The following is a 6073-nucleotide window of genomic DNA, read 5'->3' as shown; positions in this document are numbered from 1 at the left end:
AATCTTTGTCCTCTTTCAAGAGACCTGAATTCTGCGGTTCATACAGGGCGAGAAAAGAAAAGCAGTAAGAGTAAATGACCCCTAGAATGTGAGGTTTTTTACGACTGCATTAGGATGACTGTTAATGCACTGAAAGCAGTCACTTCTCCTTGGACCTCGGACTAAACTGAGCACATATTAAAATAATGTTAACCTTCAGCTCTTTCACTGTGGCCTGTACTGTACCGAAACGACCTGAAAAGATAGATTAAACCAAAAACGGATGTGAAAATAGCTCAGCAGAGTTTCGAGAAGGTCACATGTGATAACACTTAGAGTGTAAATATACATAATATTTAAATCAATCGTGGCTTTTCCACAGCGGCCTTTGAGGGAAATAAAAAAATCTTATTTTCTTTCTTACACAGCATAAAAACAACAAACTGCATTCATAATTTATTTATTGACTAATATGCATGATAAGCATATTTGCAATAAAAAACATGTCAATAATGTTTGCTTACCACAGCTGATTTACCATCCTGGATACCAGTAATGGAACAATTCTGAAAATTGATGATATCAATATTAGAAGACTTTTTTTTTTTTTTACTATCCGCTGGGACTGAGTCAATACTATTTTCTCCTGAGCAAACACTATAGGTATGAAATGAAAGTGTCCCTGTTGAAGAGGTCTCAGAGGGAATAACACGTCTCTTGCTCCACATAGAGCTAAGTTATGTCTCAATGCTGCACCTTCCTTAGGCTCTTTCTTTTTTGCCAGCATGAAGAAATGCCTGGGGGACTGCATTTGGATGTTTTGGTAAAAGCTGTTGACATTGGACATGGATTAAATAAGTGATTTGGGTTTGTTGTGACCTGGATTATTTGATTTCCATCATTGTAGGAAGCCAACATTGTGATTGAGAATAAAATTTGATGAGAAAAATGTATAATTAAGTATCTATGAAGCATCTTTCCAGGATACCTTCGTCATGCGGCACAAAATACTGATTCTAAAGTAATATACATATAATCCAGCAAGACTAAAGAGCGGCATGTGTCTGGATTAAGGATTTCTAATTGAATTTAAAACATTTTGTTGGATTGAAAAGATTAGGCTACAAACCTCCAGGCGAGGGAGAAAAGAACAAACCACATTTAAAGTCTCGTGATTCTGCACTGACACCAACAGCAACAAAACGACTGATTGCAATTAGTGTGAAGTGAGTGTTGAGAGACGGGAATCAGCCTTTAGGAGACAGGACACGTGGAGAATGAAGGCAACAATACGTGAAGGTTTTTACCAGAATAACAAAGCAACAAAAAAGGTGGAGAGTCGAGCAGCAGTCCGAAAGAACAGCGCTGCTTCACACTGTTTAAAGGTCATTTTAGCTTCCACGCTTAACTGTCTTGAACTTTTGCAGGAAACACCTTTCCCAACAAGGTGTCCAAAAACACATCCAACTGTTGATTACCTGCAGCGAGGAGTACTTTTCTCACAGGCTGGTGTCTCTCTGAATGTCTAACTACAACACGTTTTGGCGTTAATTACACCTAAGGTTAGATGTATGAATTAATTGTATGAAACTGTGTTTCAAAATAAGACAAATAGTCAGCCAACAGTTTAGATCACTGATCGGTCAATGTAATATTTTCATTATTGTAATATTTTCAATGTCTTTTATGTCATATTTAACTGGACTGACAGAACAAGACATTTCAAGACGTCGCATCTGACTTTTTATACGCGAGACGATCATTTGATGAATCTGGAAAATAATTAGCAGATTAATCGATGATGAAAGTAATCGTTAGTTGCAGCTCTAGTCCAGACTGTCGATAGAAAAATGCAAAAACTCTGTTAGACGGCGCCTGCTGCAAAGGTCGCTGCTTAGTTTCTTACCAACAATTTAAAATCACGTCCTCTCAGGATGACCTGAAAGGCCAAAAGTCTAACGATGTTGCCTTCCTGGTTAGTCTTGTGTTTTGTCTGCAGCTTCCAAAGGCATCAAGCTGATTATTTTTCAATTTTTAGGAGAAATCAGCAAAGCACTCAAGATTATTTGATCTGTTATTAAAGGACCGACAAAAGGCTCATTGGAAAGAGCACGAAAGGCATGAAACACTAAGAAATGAAAAAGCACCAAGTCAAATCACAACCTTTGGATTCGTGCTTGGCCAAGGATGAAGCGATCGTTAGCTGTGTAGCACCAGTGCCCTCTAAAAACTGTTCAGGCGCCAAAAACTATCACATTACTAACATGCTTGTCTCATACCTCAAGAGGAAGGAAGCCAAAGTGGAAAAAACAGAGCACAGTGCAGCGTTTTCCATTAATTACTTTGACTGTGGTGGCCTGGCAACAATAACAAAAACTCTGCTTTTATGCATGAGTAATACTAAAATAATGATGCAATATAAAACAGTAGAGTCGTCACAGGGGGCATCTTTTCTGCACTGAATACATTTAACGTTTAAGTAGACTTTCCTAATTGCACCAACACTTAAAAAGGTCCAGAGTGAAACGTTTAGGGGGCTCTATTTTTACGATGTTGTGAAGTAAATGAACTGTTGCACAGACAGGACAACACAAGTTGTCTGTCAACTTTTGGTTTCCAAAGTCACAAACGGTAAAAAATCCAGTGCAAACCTTCCATTGTGATCTTGCAGCCGTCATTTTGTCCAACTGTGATCACGGTGTAGTTTCCATGAGAGTCAAACTTTCTTGGAAACGATGCTCTCCATCTTTCTCAAACACTTCCACTTTGAAGTCCAGTCAAGGGATCAGGGAGAACATTTTAAAGTAGATAATCCCATTTTTTGTCCGCTTGATATTTACCGCAGAGGTTTCTAATTGTCCTGCTTACGAGTTCAAAACTTAAAAGCGCCACTGATACTTCACGGGCCCATTAGAGCGATATGGGGCTGTATGTTGAGAAATTAAGGAAGACGTGGTGAATGCTTTCAAACTGTATAATTGGCATCGCTTTGAAAGGAAAAAAAAGCATATTTTTGAGCGGACGCAAGTTCACGGTGTGCGAGTATGGTAGTTTAATTAAATCTGCTGTCCATAAAGTTTTTGAGGAACATTATGCAAATACGATTTTAATTATTGCCCAGTCCACACGTCATGAGAGCGCTTGTCTAAAAAGGGAATAGAATGCTTTCACCAGTCCTCTGTGGTTTTTCTCCAGCTGCTTTTCCTCCCATAAAATAGGATTTTAAAAAAATAAAAAAATAATAATTAATTGAATTAGTTCCAGTTCATCACGACTGCAGAAACTTTCTTCCCCCCAGACATTAACCATCTTGTCTACGGAAATAACTCTAAATCACTTTAACATTCACACTTAGCTTGTGTGAATACTCACATTAAATAAAAAATAGGATGCCCATCTGTCAAGTGTGTCACGAGCCTAAATTTCACGTTTACCATTCTCAATATGATTATATCTATCCCGTAATAAAATCTTCAGCTTGCATGGACAATGCATCTTATTGCTGCGGTTTTGCATGCGTTTACTTGACACGGTTTCCCGAATAACCCCAATGTAATTTCAATACAGATGGACGTTGATAAGAGATAAAATGCCATTATCAATACCGCTCACTGATCAGTTTTCCGTGTGAAAAGAAAGTACGCCCACGCAGTGTTGAGGCATGTGCTGTGTTTAACTGCCGTTTCATTTCGAAGCCTGGGAGTTGTAGCAACAATCTGTCCGTCATAATTCATTTCCATTTAGGTTTTCTCAGACAAATAAAAGCCTTCCCAAACTAATGACGCAAATGATATTTACACATGGTACACAGCAGATAGGCTGCTTGGTGGGGGAGCGATGCCACTCATGCTTACAGTGTGGCGTCTCTGGAATTTAAGCCCGTGTTTCGTGGAAAGATATTTCGGCATATGGTGTTTCCAATCTGATTTGAAATGATCAGGTTCTCATTGTCCACACGTCTTTGTCCGCTCCAATTCCATGTTGTAGTAGACACCTTTGTTGTGCCGGCATCATTACAAACAGCCGATAAGCTTGGAGGCAAACCCTTCCGAAGGATCAGACAATTCCCATCCTTAGATTTTCAAGCAATGCCTCTGATCAACTTTCTCTTTTCATATGCCAGATGAGTGGGCAGATGCCTCAAATGCATTCATAGACCACCCTCTTTGGTCAATTCAAGGTGCACGGAAGCTGCTCATGCCTGAAATTATACAGTTCAAAGGGCACTGATTGTGGTTACACATTTAGAAAATCAAATATTGGCAAAGCCTGCCATCTCTGTTTAAGGGAATTACACTTCTGGGGAGGGAATTAAAAGTTAAAACAGGGATGCATAGGGCTCTGATGACTGGGAACTTGATCAAATATTGATTGTGTGGCACAGTGGGAAAGGTGAAACTGCTGAGAAATCCTTAATCCATACTGTGGAATTTGCGAGACGTGGGCCTCCATTATTTAATTATCTGTTCCTTGTGTGAGTTCTGTTCTCCAGTCAAGCCCCGACAGCTCCTCTTGAAAGAAACCCGTCAGGAGGAAGCACAGAGTTTAATTTGCAACTTTTTCCGCTTTTCTTTCATTTCCGCATTGCTGGTCCGACCTGAAAGCAGAGTCGATTCAATCCCTCTACAGTGGAGAACACAGACCTATTCCAGCATGAGTAATAGTGACTGCTATTGGGATTTATCGCCAGAGACAGTGCAAAGTGTAAGTAAATGCCTACTTTGGAAACTCTTAAGCAACCATTTCAGTAAATTTGGATTTCAAATAAGAGAACTTTGTTGTTAGTGACTGTCGATACACCAGCAACATACCGCATGGTGGGTGGCATGTCTAAGTTTCCTAAACTTTCACATTTCTAAGAATTCATTCATCTTTGTGTGGAAATTCATTTGATATGTCAACACCGTTTGTGCATGCATATAGCAAAACACAGGGGACCCCCGACTTCCAAGTCTTGCTTACAGTTTTCATACAGGCTAAACCAATTATTACACTCCTTGAATGTTTTTACTCTTCGACAGTTCGACAGCAAACGGTTCTGTTTTCCCTTTGACGAGTCTCAAGCTAAATCTATGTCGCCTGATTCAGGTGATCTCTTCTGTACTGCAAGGCAACTTAAAATTCAAAATCTTTTGCACATATTCCTCATGTCTGCTTTTTTTATTTTAATGGTAGGGATGGGACATTAAAAAGGGACCCCCGCTGTGAAAATGTTTTGTATTTTCAATGTGCGAGTATGTATGAATGCGTGCCTAAGAATACCAGAGAAATACATCATCAACAGAAGCCTTGAGCCCTGTGTTCTCACGAGACCTTCATTATGTGAGGACCTCAGGTAAGTAATGAACTATCAACGACCTCTGCGGTTTGTGAATTCCATGGTGAGACAATAAAAATTCACGAAAACCATCGCTGGCCTGAATACAACAATTTTACATTAGTTACCGTGTGATCTAACAACGAAATGCCACATTTGTCCTGCAAATATCTCCTCTCTCTACAAGCTCAATTATTCATAACAGGAGGAAAACAGAACCAGCTCATCTACAGCAGTGAGAGAAGACCAGTGTCCTCACCTCTGCATTTACTAGGAAAGGCCTGATCCCTTTTTTTGACACCCATTTCGATTGTTTTCTTCATCATGCCTCCGTACTATCTAACAGGGATAACCAAAACTCCAAGGCTGAAAACAAGACTTACCGGGTCCGTTCGTCATGGCTTCATCCATAGAAACATTTAGTCTCAACTTGAACCGGAGCATCTTCAGATTAATCCCATACCCGACGTGTTATTATACTTAGACATGATACAAGATGACTAAATCCCTGTTTTCATTGGCTGTATGTAGCCCATCAGCGTATTAGATCCGCTAGTAAACAAGTCAAATACCGGTTACTTAACCGATAGTGATCAGCGGACGATTGATCTGGGCATCCGTAGTATTTACCTCACACCACGGTTTCGAGTCATGTCAGACTTAAATGACATTAGAAGAGGTGTTATTAGTAATAGTAATCATTTCAAATCATCAACTGGAAAAATCAAGTTTTGCAGCAGGATACAACTACGGCCTTTGGTATTGATTCGTTGGGAA

Source organism: Larimichthys crocea, chromosome XXIII, assembly GCF_000972845.2.
Source record: "Larimichthys crocea isolate SSNF chromosome XXIII, L_crocea_2.0, whole genome shotgun sequence".
Taxonomy (NCBI): domain Eukaryota; kingdom Metazoa; phylum Chordata; class Actinopteri; family Sciaenidae; genus Larimichthys; species Larimichthys crocea.
The sequence above is the reverse complement of the archived record's forward strand: the minus strand, read 5'-3'. Positions refer to the sequence as shown.